Here is a 14,184-nt window from a genome sequence, read left to right as displayed (position 1 = left end):
CTGTATAAATGAACACAGTACAGATGTTTTATAAATGAATCATTAACATGTCGCTCAGTACTAAACCATGATAAAGCAATCACAGTACACACTTAGAACAGATGGTTCTTCAAGGGTTTTTAAGTAAAGAATAGGATTCCATATAGCACCAAAAAAGAGTTCTTATATTGTTACAATTATGACATTGTAACAACAGAGGAACACTTTTTGGTGCTACATAGAACCCTTTTTAAAAACCATTTCATGATGCAAAGATCCCATTAATCATGCAAAGGGTTTTTTTGAGTGTGGTTCTATACAGAACATTTTTTTGCTAAAGCACACTTGAAGAACCACCTTTTTAAAAGTGTATAACAAAATATTTCTAATATTTTCCAATCTTTGTCTCTCTCTACAGTGTCCAGTGATGTGTTTGGAATGGTTGGCAGTTCTGTTCTTCTGGACATACAGCATCCTGTACCAGAGTTTGATCACTTACTCTGGGTTTTTAACAGGGACAATAGTGTTCTAAAATATTATACTGAAGGTAAAAAAACTAAACAGTATCCTGGTTATGAAGGCAGAGTGGAGTTCAATGGGGAAACCTACAGTCTGACACTGAAGAACTTACAGAAGACTGATAGTGGACTGTATGAAGTAAGAGTGGTGGTGACAGGTCACAGTTGTTGCTGAGTACAGACTCTCTGTGTTGGGTAAGTCTTATAGAAAATCAGTCAGTGAGAGGAAACATGCAGTCCTGACACAACACTGTTATTAAGACGCTGTAATTTTCTCTATTCTTTATTTAATCATGTGTAATATTGAGATTCTCTGAAGGCTAAAAACACAAACTGATATGTTTTAACTAAACGCTGCTCAGAAAGAACACAGCCCTGGTTGAGTGAAACACAAAGATGAACAAAAACCAGTAAAACAATCTTTAATACATTTCTGCTGGACAGATATCATGTGGTAACAGATTTCTTTTCTTTTTTTTTTTATTTTTAAAATTCGCACTTCACTGCCTACCATTCTGCTGCCTCTCACTTTGTATTCTGTTTCTTCATTATCTGCACTTTCCTCATCCTCCCTCTTACATATTTCACTGTATTTGTGATCGTTATTTCATTGGTTAAACTCTCTGTCTCCCTTGTTTTGATTGGTCAGTGGAGTTTGAACCTCAAACAGAAAAAGGTGAATTAGTGAATCCAAAGTTGAGTCAAACTGAGCTTCTTTTTGTCCAGTTCTGCTGATTTGTGATTTGTTTCTTTTTTTTTATTATTATTTTAATTTATTTACTTTTGCTCACATTTTTCAGCTCCCACCAAGGAAAATGTAGGCAAGGCAAGTGCCTGCATCTGAACTGAAGGAGGGGTCTCTTTAAATGTAAAGGGACACCCCATAAGAGAAACAAAATTGAACTGGGGGGCAGTCCTGTGTTATTTCCTTGATTAAAATGTGAATTTTATAAAAACTTGAATGCACAATATAAATGTTCAACATTAGACTCCTCCATTTGGATGAACTGTAAACTCACCAGGCCTGAATTCATAATGTAACATACAGTTTAGAGCAGCAAACCACATCACCACATCTGGTTTAAAACTGCAGGGAAACAGAGAAAAAGTGGGTCAGTGAACCTGCTTGTTTTGTCTTTTTGTCAGTTTCAACAGACCACCAGACATCAGACCACAGCACAGTGTCTCACAGCAGATATACTACATAGTGCATAGAAAGCGTGAGATTTCATGAGATTTCGATAAATACCAAGTTCAAGATTTTTGCATAATTTTGCACTTTTTATATACATTTAATGTAACAAACTTTTCAAATAATTTAGTGAATTCACAGTGTTGTTTTTCAGATGAGGTGCATCATGGCACCATTAGTGTGCAGCGGTATTACATGTAATCATTTATACTGATCACCCTGATACTGTGTTTCATACAGAAAGTCACAGTACAGAAGAAATTCATGATTCACATTGACAAAGTTTTTGCTAAAAGAGGTCAGTACACTCTCAAAACAGATGTGTTTTAACCCCTTAAAATCTCTGGCTTATTACATACTAAGGCTTATTATTCAGTAACTGCAGGGACTTCGATATAAACTGGCTAAGATGTTCTTAAGTTATAGAAGTGTGTATTAAAAACAAAATCTGGACATTTAAGGGGTTAAAACATATGTACAGTTGTATTTATAGCACATCTGTTTGTCCCCTTAAGAGTGACACATTTTGTGTTACTTTTAACACAACCACTGTACAATTTCCACCAGGGGATTCCCCAAGACCTCTGCCACAATTTGAACATGGGTAGTGCAAAATTATAACTATACAGCCAAATAACTTCATAGTAATATTAACTGAATTGACCCATTTTTAAATTGTATTTAAGGTATTAGCATTAAAAGAATGTAAGTATCCGAAACATTAAACCAGTCAAAGTCAATCAAGTCAAATAGAAAAAGAATAAAATGTGTTTAAGTCTCGTGGGATTTCCAACAGCTATGACAAGACAAAAACTTACCAAAATTAAGTATGTTGTACTTAAAGTAGAATATAACTCACATTACTCAACTATTTTTAGTTTAGGGGAACATTTTTGATAATTTCCTATATTCAAAGATTTTAGTGGTTCATGACTTCATCTATTTGTCTACTTTCCCCTTGTTTTATTCACCATCTCTGTGTTGTAGTTCCTAATAGGCTCTCTTCTTTTGGGTGTACACTTGTAAAGGAACATTGAAATATTAATTCAGATATATCTAATAAAATAATGTTCACATACCGAGGCAGTTTGAAATGCTGAAAGAATTTTCAGTGAAAAGATGTTCACAGAACCATGTTGGTCCACTCTGTAGGCTACTTTACACTTCACCACTGGATAAGCTGTTGGAGTTAGTTTGTACATCCTCTTAAACAGCTAAACACAAATACATTAATCTTAAGAAAAATGATTGAGGTCTGAATTTAAAGCTGTATGTGTACATTTTACAACTTGTAAAATGTAAGTGATGAAAGGAAAACTCAACTTACAGGGTTTTTTTTCCCTTTCCTCTTAACCACATCTCTGAAGAGATATTAGACAGCTCAAGCAAAGTAAAGCCTTAAGGCTAAAACTGACTTAAGATTTTATGTCACAGCATAGTTATGAGCTGTTATTGCAAATAAACACAGATATTTGGCAAGATTAAAGGGGAATTCCACTTTTTTCCTATATATTACATAATTCCTACATATTTCAATGGTTGGCATGTAAACAAAGCCATTCAGAGTGATCTGATGTGAAATGGTCAAATTGTACAGAAACTTCATTTCTTTTCAGTGCTGATGGTGGGAACCTTGGGTCACAACATCTACAACTATCGCCATTTTATTTACTGCCCTAAAGGACTAGTGAATATATAGTATAATGTTAAATACGGAAAATTATTAGAAAATCTGAAAAAATAAGGATTTTTTGGTTACTATTTTGCCTCATCAAACATGTCAAATGTATTTATAATCATTTTGTGTAATATCTTGGTGGGAAGGAGCTTTTAGAGGCAGCTGGAAGGAGAATTTTTGGATATGGAAAAACAAATGACTGGTGATGTGTACAGATTTTGGATGTTTGATTTGAACCCCTGATTCCTGTCACAACTATTATGAACAATTCTGACTCAGAATGTTTTATTAAACCAGTGCATTTCCCATAAAATCACACTGAATGACTTTATTTACATCTTAACCATTTAAAAGGGAAATATTTAATTTTAAAAAATCAGTGCAATTCCCCTTTAAAAGCTTTATTGAAATTAGATCAACATGCTACATTGTTCTAAATGTAGTTTAGGCCGTCAACCCACCAGCTCAAATTAAAACATTAAAAAGGACAGTTGCTAATATTTGTCTGTACTCATTTGTCTCTGAGGTCTAATATCAACACCATCACTAACATCTAGATGGAGCTCAGCTACTCTGAAAGATACTGACCAGTTCTGAAAGACTTTTACTGATCTCTGACCTGTGATGAGTGATTTATCACTGACTGACTGTCAGCATTACAGTGATGTGTCTGTATATCTTCTACCTCAGATCCAGTGGAGGCTCCAGTCCTGACTCTCCAGCTAAACAGAGACACCTGCAGCATCACTCTCACCTGTAGAGGTCATGACCTCTCTATCAACTCCAGCTGTTATAATGAAACCTGCGAGGAGAAGGAAGTGACATCACCTGGAGGCGTCGCCCTTTCCCTGTCTGTCAGTGGCAGCTCCATCATCTGTAACCATAGCAACCCAGTCAGCTGGCAGACGGATGTTTTGGAGATGAGAGAACTTAAACGACTCTGTGCTGATGAAGGTGAAGGTGTGAACACAGATACACACAGACACAAACACTTACCAAAGTCACCTAAAAGATTCAGAGTTGTTTGTTTGTTTATTTTTCATTAAGCTATTAAGCAGTAGCCTGAATGTTTGTTCATGGGTGCCTACCCAATTATTATTTTTTTTTCTCAAATCATTTGTGCTGGATATGCATTTAATTGTTTGGAAACAACATTTTCAAAAACTTCACTCAAAAAGAGAAAAGGTTAAAATAGGTCTAAACACATTAATAATGGAAAAAAATAGAAAATGCATTCATTTAAACAGTCATGGGTCTTAGGGAAACAACGAAAGCTTTTATAACAGGTGCAGAAACACAGTGGAGTGTTCACTGTGTATTGATTTCAGCTGTCTGTCAGCTGGAAATTCTCATCTTCCAGTATGAGCAGTGTCGTTCAGCTCTGTTTAACTCTTCCAGGTGAGGACAAAATCACGAAGCACTAGTAAATAAACCATTAAATCCTCTAAGATGTGATTTGGAATAACATTATGTTGTCGATCGCTATTTTTAGAGTTATCACTTTGAGATCTCCAGTGTTATGTTAAAGCAATAGGCCACAAGAGGCCATATGTTACTGCGTTTTTATCATGGGGAAGGGTGTTCTTAGGAATGACGCAAAGCAGAGCACGTAAAATCACAATATTGCACAGCCTTGAGTGGCTTATTGTTTCAATGAATCAGTGGTCAATGTAAAATATAATAATAATAATAATAATAATAATAATAATAATAAGAAGAAGAAGAAGAAGAAGAAGAAGGAGGAGGAGGAGGAGGAGAAGAGTGAATAGTCGGACGTTCAATTTATAGTCAAGTAAAGTCAAGTCAAGTTTATTTGTATAGTGCTTTTTACAACTGATGTTGTCACAAAGCAGCTTCACAGAAATCCATTAAGGACAAAGTTTTAACATGAAATGTAAATCCTCCAGGTGAGCAAGCCAGTGGTGACAGTGGCAAGGAAAAACTCCCTCAGAGCTGGGGAAGAAACCTTGGGAGGAACCAAGGCTCACATGGGGGGACCCATCCTCCTCTGGTCAAACTACGTACAAAATTATTATTCTACTAATATTAATAGTAGTAGTAGTAATAATAGTTAGGAGTCCACTTCAGTGTAGAGTGGGCAGCTAGTCCAAGGCAGGTGGCGGTGACTGGGGCGTGGGCAACTGGTCTGAAGCGGGTAGCAGGAGAGCTCTACAGAAAATCATCCAGCAGTGTCCGGCCGGACAGTTGGGCAGTCGTTTACTTGGAAAAAGGTAGGGAGATGGAGTTAGTTTAGTTCTGTATGGGCGTATGTATAATAATATGTAAAACATTTCCAGAGTGAGGCTAACGACTCCGGCAGATCTGACTATAACAGCTTAACTAAAAGGAGAGAAACCAAAAGGGCACACAGATACGGGAGCACCCTGAAACATTTTGGCATCCCTCCGCTCCACCGTCCACAAACCTGAGTGATCGCGTGCGAGCGGCGGGACGACAGCAGCAGCGTCTCAGTTTACTATAATTCCCTGCGTCCATGGACCCCTGGATCTGCTGCCTTTATCCAAGGGGAAACATTAACTACCAAAAGCTAAACTAAACAAGTGAGTTTTCAGCCTAGATTTGAATATTGCGACTGAGTCTGAGTCCCGAACATTTTCTGGAAGATCATTCCAGAGTTTGGGGGCTTTATAAGAAAAGGCTCTTCCCCCAGATGAAGCCTTCTGAATTCTGGGAACTATTAAAAAGCCAGCACTCTGAGATCTGAGTAATCGTGGTGGCTCGTAATGGGAAATAAGGTCTTGTAGGTACTCAGGAGTGAGCCCATGTATGGCTTTGTACGTCAATAAAAGAATTTTGTAATCAATACGGAATTTAACAGGCAGCCAATGGAGTGATGATAGAACTGGACTGATATGATCAAATTTTCTAGTTTTAGTGAGAACCCTGGCTGCAGCATTTTGAACTAGTTGAACTTTACTTAAATTCCTGCTGGTGCATCCTGATAGTAGTGCGTTACAGTAATCTAGCCGTGAGGTAATAAAGGCATGTACTAATGTTTCTGCGTCGTGCAGCGATAAGGCATTTCTTATTCTGGCGATATTGCGAAGATGTACAAAAGCTGTCCTAGTGATACTGCCTATGTGTTGATCAAATGATAAATCTGGATCAATTATGACACCAAGATTTTTTGCTGCTGAACCAGGTATAACTGGAAAGTTAGCAAGATTTAAAGTTAAATCTGATAATTTATTTCTTGCCACTTTTGGACCCAGAAGGAGAACCTCTGTTTTGTTACTGTTTAGAAGGAGGAAGTTACGCAACATCCAACCTTTCACATCTTTTACACAGTCCTCTATTTTCTTTAGCCTGTATTTGTCATCAGCCTTGGCTGATATGTACAATTGCGTATCGTCTGCGTAACAGTGAAAGTTAATGCCATGGTTACTTATAACTGTGCCTAACGGTAACATGTAAATAATAATGGTCCTAAAATAGAGCCTTGCGGAATTCCAAATCTTACTTGTGAATAATTGGAAGATAAGTCATTTACATTTACGAACTGATAACGTTCCGTTAAGTAAGATTTGAACCACGATAGGGCTGTCCCTGTGATTCCAACCATGTTTTCTAACCTTTCTAGGAGAATATTGTGGTCTATCGTATCGAAAGCTGCACTGAGGTCAAGTAGCACCAACAGGGATATGTAGCCTTGATCAGAGGCAAGAAGAAGATCATTTGTTATCTTAACTAGAGCTGTCTCAGTGCTGTGATGTGGCCTGAATCCAGATTGGAATTTTTCATATATGTGGTTCTTATGTAGAAATGAACTAAGTTGTTGGGCTACAGCTTTTTCTAAGATCTTCGATATAAATGGCAGGTTAGATATAGGCCTGTAATTAGACAATATGCTAGCATCAAGGTTTGGTTTCTTGATCAGAGGTTTAATAACTGCTAGTTTAAAAGCTCTGGGTACATGGCCCAGGCTAAAGGACGAGTTTACTATAGTTAAAAGAGGATTTATGATAACTGGTAGCACTTCTTTGAGTAACTTTGAGGGAATTGCATCAAGTGTGCAGGTTGTGCAATTTGCAGAGGAGATAATCTTCTCTAATTCTGGCTGTGGGAGTGGGTAGAAAGTTTCAAGCCTTTCTTCTGTAACTACGTTATGTTTTATATCAGCCACGTCAGATGACAGCCAAGGTGGATTTAATACTGCGGGTTTAATACTTGAGTGTTGTCTAATATTTTCGATTTTATTATTAAAAAAGTCCATGAAAACTTCACTGGTGAGAGTCGCCGGAATTTGTGGTTCAATACCTGCCTGATTTTTTGTATTTCTGGAAATCACACTAAACAGTACTCTAGGATTATATTTATTATTTTCGATCAGCGAGGCCAGATATGCTGAGCGAGCTTTAGTGAGAGCATTTCTATACTCTATAAGGCTGTCCTTCCAGGCCAAGCGGAACACTTCCAGCTTGGTTGATCGCCATTTCCGCACTGTTTGTTTTAAGGTACGGGTTTTATCCTCGTACCATGGGGCGAGCTTTTTCTGTCTTATCCTTTTGAATTTAAGTGGTGCCACATTTTCTAAAGTAGATCGGAAGGTATTTTCTAAATAGTCGGGTAAGTACATCTGGCTCCATTGGGTCTGATGGAGTGGAGATTAGGCTTGTTAGTTCTGGGAGGTTTTCTACAAATTGTAGGGTGGTAAATGGTTTTATTGCGCGCTTTGTAGAATAGCGAGGGGACGTACATATATTATGGCTAAGACATAGCTCATAAGAAATTAGGTAATCGTCGGAGATTACTGAGGTTTGTGGTGGGATATTAAAGCCTGTCTATGTTAAGTCCGAGTGTCAGAACTAAGTCTAAAGTGTGACTACAGTAGTGTGTAGGCCCTGTTACATTTTGGGTAATACCAACAGAGTCTAGGATTGAAGTAAATGCCTTTTTCAGTGGGTCATCCGCCTTCTCAAAATGGATATTCAAATCTCCTACAATCATTACTTTATCATTGCACACAGCTAGTTTAGCAGCAAAGTCACTAAATTCTTTTAGAAATTCTGAGTAGGGTCCTGGTGGTCTGTAAATGTTAAATAATGAAAATGCGTTCTTTTTTATACAACACCTTTCTCAAACCCAAGGACGCTTTACAAAAACATCAGAAAATAGCTCTACATTTCCAACAGCTAGTGAGGGGGGATTACAATGACCACAATATGGAGTCACTTAGCTAGCCTGAAAAGAGTGCTTAGCTGCAGGGGAAAGTCTCACTTCATAACTACAGTGCGTCACACAGGCAGCCAGCCCAGGAAGCCTCAAAGGCCGAAAATATCCTTAGCCACGAACGGGGGGGGCATTTACCTGCAGCCAAACACCACCAATCCAGGCAGCCTCATAGATCAGTTACACAACTTTCAGAAAATAATTTGTTATTAATAATAATCATTATTGACAGAAACAAGGATTTTGCTAAAAGAGAAGAATGTTCGGTTCGGTCAGATCCTTTGTTACTGAAGATAACTGAGTGTGTGTGATAATAAAAATCAGTTAAGAGTCTCAGAGTCTGTTATTATATTACAATGACTCAGTTACTGTGCTAATTTAGAGCCAGTTAGAGAGTTTAGTTACATAAGTACATCTTCATGGATTCATTTATGAAGCAGAACATACAGCAGGTCAGATCTATAAAATGAATGCCTGTGTACCAGTTACGGCACATTATGTTTTTTTTTGTTTTTATTCTTTTTTTCAAATAAATTAGGAATTTCAAGAAAACATGTTGGTGTTCAAACTGCTGTCTCCAACTGTAAATGACACCTGCAGCTTTTGAAAGATGTTTGTGATGTTTTAAGTGAACAGGACACTGAAGTTTAGCTAGTTAGTTTTTTTCTATTTGGTCATGATGTTTAATCCAACAGTGGGGTTTGTTGTGTGTTTCAGGTTCAGTTTACATCTCTGCTGGTGTATCTGTGTGTTTGCTGAAGACTGTGCTGTATTCCATCAGTCTGACCCTCATGCTGTCTGCAGTCATCACTGTCCACATCAGAGAAAGACTGACCAAATCATCTTAAAGACATGGTGTTGTAGTTATATGATTCTTTGTTATGTGATCTCTTATTACAGTCTACTCCACTGTATTGCTGTACCTAACAGGCTGTTATCACTTGCTGTGTTTTTGAAAGCTGTAGCTGTTCAGACCTCTAGCATCACTGCTGTCAGCTGATTGAATGTACTAGAATAATACTGTACCATGTGTAAGTAAATGTTTTATTAGATGTATTAAAATGCATTTCACTGCTGTCAGAACAAAATCTTGTACCTCCAAAATGACTTTGACAGACTTTTTCCCCCAAGTAATTTGGGAGCATTTCATTTGGTTGCTTCATCATGAAACTGACACACATTGTAAAGGGCAACAGATATTTTTTAAATTATACCAAAAACTTAAAAAAAACTCCTAAATAAATTAAAGTGCTAGCATTATTACTGTGGTTCATGCATTTTTTTTCATTGTTCCTAAAAACAGTATCACTTGTATTAAAAGGGTATAGAACTGTCCATGTATGGACACCATGCATGAAAGCATTTTCACAGCTTTTTTGTTTTTCAGTAAAGTACTTTGAAATACATTTAATGATATATATGAAAGACATGATGTTTTGTCCAGTTAAGCCATTTTAGACAGAGAAGCTAACAAAGAGAAACATGACTAACCACAGAGGAAAACTAACAGGAACTGACAGATATTAAAAATAATTTTGATGTCAGACGTGTCATTAAAACCTAACATGAAGACACAGTGATGCTTTACAGGTCAGTTAATTAGTTGAATGATCATTGCAGGTTATTAATTCTATAGAAATACACTCTGCTACCACTTTAAAAACTACTGCTAACAGTTCTATTGTGCTCAGTGTTGAGCACAATATAACTGAACACATTAAACTGAAGGTTCTTTTTGTATGTATGCTTTAAATAAAACTGCATTAAATTATGTTTTTAGTATAGAATATTCTGTCACCTTATTCTCGTAATGTCTATATGAACATCAGCACATTAGTAATCCTCTCAGAGGCAGTGAGGAGGACTTTCAGAACTTCCTCCTTCACTGTTAAAGGGGAAGTACTTCAGAGTCTCTGTAATGGCGATGTGGCTGCAGCTGATCTTTGTTCTCTCCACTCTGATCTCAATCACAGGTAAACAATTCTTTGCACTATTCTTCAGCACTAAAGAGGTTAAAGTGTATGATAATGTATCATGTTTGAGTCACTCTGTGTAATACAGAGCGTGAGTGACTACTGCATGTTTGCATGTTGTGGTGAGCTGAACAGAATTTGTGCCCAAAACAATATCATTTTGAACTGTACAACACATTTAAAGTGATCTTTAGAGATCTGTTAGTGTGACTGAAAAACAAGATTTTGTATTTCGAACTGTTAACACATCATCTACAAAGGAAGAGCTAATGTGTCATTTTATCATTTTTGAGTTGATCTGTTAAATAAAGTGTGTAAGTGATTATTGGTTTAATCCTCCATAGTGTTTTCACACATAATCTACACTAAGAGAGCTGATCTGACTAAACATAGTAAAAATGAAAGCACATGATTATTTTTAACAGAATAAACCTACAATCCAGCTCTAAGACACATTTCATTTCATTTGTCACCTTGTAACATTGTTTGAACAACAAAATATACAAACTATAAACTAGACTACATACTATTTAATGTCATGTATGTATTATATAATGTCTTTGTTTACTGAGTTTAGTCCTCCTGCTCTGTTGTTCACTCCACATGCTGAGTTTATAGCTGCACAAACAGCTCCAGATAAACACATTTACAGTTGACTAGTTTAAGCCTTTAAACTAGCACTACGTGTAATCAAGTATTTATGGTGTTATTAGCGTTACTGTACATTATCACTCCTCTAAACACTGAAAGTACTTCAGACACTTTTTGTTATTTAATACTCACTCACACACATTCACAAACTAAATTTGGCATTTTTCTGCTAATTTAGTGTTTTATTGTTTTAGTTGTTCAATGTGTTCAATTCAGCAAATGAACAGTAATTGTGCATTAAAATGTGCAGAAGTGTGTTCTCTGTTGAGAATGTGTAACTTTTACAAAATATCATTTGACAAGGGGTGCCCAAACTTTTGCATAACTGTAAATATGACACCAGTTGTTCATATTTAAAAAAAAGACTGTGTGTAAAGTAGAAGTGGATATATATACTTTTTAAAAATTAAAACAACAAAAAGTGTCCTCACTCAATATACTAACATACAATACAGAGGCCTTATGAATTAGTCTTTAAGATGCCACACCAGATCATGATAAAGCCATCACAGTATAACAAAACATTTCTTATATTTACTAATCTTATCTAATTTAATCTCTCTATAGTGTCCAGTGATGTGTTCAGATTGGCTGGTGATTCTGTTCAACTGGACATACAGCATCCTGTACCAGAGTTTGATGAACTAATCTGGGTGTTTAACAGAACTAATAATGTTCTAAAATATTATCCAGATTTAAAAAAAACTAAACAGCATCCTGGTTATGAAGGCAGAGTGGAGTTCCATGAGGAAACCTACAGTCTGACACTGAAGAACTTACAGAAGACTGACAGTGGACTGTATGAAGAAAGAGTGTCTGGTGATGAGGTCAGAGTTGTTGCTGAGTACAGACTCTCTGTGTTGGGTAAGTCTTATAGAAATTAATTGTAATTTTCTCTATTCTTTATTTAATTATGTGCAATATTGAGATTCTCTGAAGGCTAAAAACACAAACTGATATCTTTTAACTAAACGCTGCTCAGAAAGAACACAGTCCTGGTTGAGTAAAACACAAAATCTTTAATACATTTCTGCTGGACAGATATCATGTGGTAAAAATATTTCTTTTTACTATTTTCTGTTTCTTCATCATTTGATCTGTCCTCATCTTCCCGCTTAAATATTACACTTTATTCATAGTCATTCTCAGTCATTTTCTAACTCTCTGTCTCCTTTGTTCTGATGGTCACTTTTCTTTTGGTCAGTGAAGTCCTGTGTTATTTCCTTGATTAAAAAGTGAATTTTCTGAAAAAATGAATGCTCTCACATACAGTGACCGTCTTCTTTTCTACATTTTTATCATGTTCAGCATTAGACTTCCCCCTCTGGATAAACTGTAAACTCACCCAGCCTGAATTCATAACATAACCATACAATCTAGAGTATCAAACCACATCACTGGTTTAAAACTGCTAGGAAACAGAAAAAGGTGGCCCACTGAATCTGCTTGCAGTGCGTTATTGTCAGCTTATGAAGACCACCATACATCAGACCAGCGTGTAGTATCGAGCAGCAGATATACTACAAAAGTGCATAGAAACCGACACAGTGAGATTTTTGTTAAAGATAAGTTAAAGATCATTATTATACTTTTTCATATGAATTTAATGCAATAACTTTTTAAATAATATAGTAATTTTCTGACATTTGGTATCAGCTAACTAAACTGCCTGTTTCTAGTGAAGAATATTTTAGTTATGTTATTACTATTATTTATTTCTTGCTTTTACATCTTTCAGCTCCCTTCAAGGGAGATGTAGGCAAGGTGGATGCCAGGTTTTCAACTGAAGGTTCCCCTTAAAAGTAAAAAATAAGTAGTAAAAATAAATTGCTAAAAAATAAAAGGTGAAAAAAGATTTGACTGTCATGAGAAGTTGAGCAGTGCTGATAGTCACTGAATGCTGCCATGCATCGATGCCAAATGTCTGCACCAGTGTAGGCGCCTTCATTAAAACAATGTTTTATTTTTCAGATAAAGTGAAATGTGGCACAACCGGTGTGCAGAGGCATTATGTGAAAAAGTAATTTATACTGATACAGATATCAACAATTAAGAACTACTGCCTATGCTAGTAAAAAATGATAAAAATCTGAAAAATTCAGTTTTATATACAGAATATTTCACAGTGCCCTGCATGTATCTTTAGGGCAAGAATTGATTTTAAAAATGCACTCTTAAAAAATGACTTGTTTGTTTGTCTTTTGATATTTGTTTTAATATTCTAAACATAGTTTAATTTTGACCCTCAAGTCACCAGCTTAAATCTAAGCACAACACTTCTAGGGACAGTTATTATTAGTTCTATTAATCAACACCATCACCAACATACAGATGGATCTCAGCTGTTCTGAAAGACACTGACCAACTCTGAAAGACTTTTACTGATCTGTGATGAGTGATTTATCACTGACTGACTGTCAGCATTACAGTGATGTGTCTGTATATCTTCTACCTCAGATCCAGTGGAGGCTCCAGTCCTGACTCACCAGTTAAACAGAGACACCTACATCACTCTCACCTGTAGAGGTCATGACCTCTCTATCAACTCCAGCTGTTACAAGGAAACCTGTGAGGAAAAGGAAGTGACATCACCTGGAGGCGTCACCCTTTCCCTGTCTGTCAGTGGCAGCACCATCATCTGTAACCATAGCAACCCAGCCAGCTGGAAGAAGGATGTTTTGGAGATGAGAGAACTTGAAACAACTCTGTGCTGATGAAGGTGAAGGTGTGAACACAGATACACACAGACACAAACACTGTTACCGAATCGATCAAAAATCCAGATCAGTTTGTTTGTTTGTTTCTTTTCCCCAATCAAACTATTCCAAGCAATAATCTGAATGGATTTCTGCAGTCTGGAGATGCAAAAATTAGTTGCGTATTTGATGACACAGCAAATCATAGTGTTGAATCTAGCATAATGAATTAAAGTCATTTTCAAGTGTTCCAGAATGAAAACGCTACATTAACATATGGTTAATAGCTTAATAAGATTATTAAAAC

At 36.5% G+C, this 14,184-nt stretch overlaps 1 pseudogene; it reads left to right on the top strand.

Annotated features, from left to right (window-relative positions):
• LOC118797542 overlaps positions 1 to 14,184 on the top strand; it is a 30,972-nt pseudogene that overhangs the window by 15,499 nt on the left and 1,289 nt on the right.

The sequence above is a fragment of the Colossoma macropomum genome, unplaced genomic scaffold, assembly GCF_904425465.1.
Source record: "Colossoma macropomum unplaced genomic scaffold, Colossoma_macropomum, whole genome shotgun sequence".
Lineage (NCBI taxonomy): Eukaryota > Metazoa > Chordata > Actinopteri > Characiformes > Serrasalmidae > Colossoma > Colossoma macropomum.
This window is presented reverse-complemented; position numbering and strand designations above follow the sequence as displayed.